Raw genomic sequence first — 1,418 nt, forward strand, 5'->3', positions numbered from 1 at the left:
AGGGTTCTAATTAAGCTCAGATGAAGTGACATAGACGAAGGTTCTGGGATCTCCTTTTTCATATCCTACCATCCCTTTTCAATACAATTTAGTTCCTTGTAATCAAAAAATGTAAGCAAAGAAAATTAAATGTTTTTCCCATTAATACAGGTTGTAAAAGATTAATTTTCTTAAGTAAAAAAAACCATTAGCACTAAGAAAACTCGGTTTTACAGCACAAAACTGAACAAACACTTACTTTAAAAGCTATTTACTCCTTACAAAAGTTTGCTTTTACATAAAAAATGTTTCACAGAATTTAATAAATATTATACGAAAAAGTTTGCCAAAGGTCAATGGATAGAAGCATTTTGAACATAAAGAAATCTAACAAAGTTAAATATACAATAATCGCAAAAAAAACTACACTAACATCATCACAACAATAAAACAACTCAAATGGAGATGGACAAGACACACATTATGCAAACAGACAAATGGAGAGACAGACAATAACTTTATGACATATAAAAAGCGGCAGAGAGACCTGGTCTAGAAAGGCTAAAAGAAGGAAAGATTAAAAGAGTTTGGAATGGAAGAGTATGTTCAACCGGAGACAAGATATTTGTCTCTGATTAGCTGGCTTTTACATATAAATAAGATAATTATATTGTTAGATATATACTGATATAAAATACATACATAAGACATACTTAGACAATAAATAATGAAATACATAAATAATACCAGCCAGACAGGATTCCCTTGGCAGGGGTGACCAGACGGCTGAGGATTAGGGTGGAAAGGAGAGAAACTGAGGGACAATTCGGGCGATGTCCAGAAGCACCGCTTTCTGCATCTGAGCTAAGAGCTAACCGTCCCAGAGTCCTAGTCGCCTCAGATACCCGAAAAGGCTGACTGGGATTTGCCCATTCGCTGAAACGACTACCGGGATTATTATACAACAAAGTACCTGCAATCCAATATAAATTATTACACTAAACTATCGTAAAGTATATTTACTTCTAATAAATAAAAAAATGCATTATCCAGCAATGTTTAGAATGTACAAATAAATTAACACTTACCACCGACTGAAGAATAATTCAAAAAACAAACTAATGTTGTTAATAATAGTAAATCATTAGTATTGTTTACATCTTGCTAATATAAATGCGAAAGTTTAGATGAAAAGATGTTTGTTAGGGTTTGTAACCTAAACGGCTGAACGGATCTCCATGAAAGAACACAAAGGTTACTTGTATTTGTTTTTTTTTTTAATTACGCGCGGACGAATTTGCAGGCGAAAGCTAGAAACTAATTACAAAAATATTTCAAACTTTGTATCTTGAATTTGAATTTGACAACTTTCATTTCCTAACCACAGATTCTACTCAACAGCGTGACGTCACAGAAAAAAAACGACAGATTGTTGTGTT

At 32.9% G+C, this 1,418-nt stretch overlaps 1 long non-coding RNA gene across 1 annotated transcript in view; it reads right to left on the reverse strand.

Annotated features, from left to right (window-relative positions):
• Positions 1 to 1,108, reverse strand: part of LOC106108312 — a 2,777-nt gene extending 1,669 nt beyond the window's left edge. Inside the window, exons 1-2 of the long non-coding RNA XR_001225920.1 lie at positions 1,068 to 1,108; positions 727 to 952 (exon numbers count right to left, since the gene is read on the reverse strand). This is a non-coding gene — a long non-coding RNA (uncharacterized LOC106108312). The remainder of the gene's footprint in view (positions 1 to 726; positions 953 to 1,067) is intronic.
• Between the last annotated feature and the right edge of the window lie 310 nt (positions 1,109 to 1,418).

Source organism: Papilio polytes, unplaced genomic scaffold (genome assembly GCF_000836215.1).
Source record: "Papilio polytes unplaced genomic scaffold, Ppol_1.0 DF821710.1, whole genome shotgun sequence".
In the NCBI taxonomy this organism is placed as follows: Eukaryota; Metazoa; Arthropoda; class Insecta; order Lepidoptera; family Papilionidae; genus Papilio; species Papilio polytes.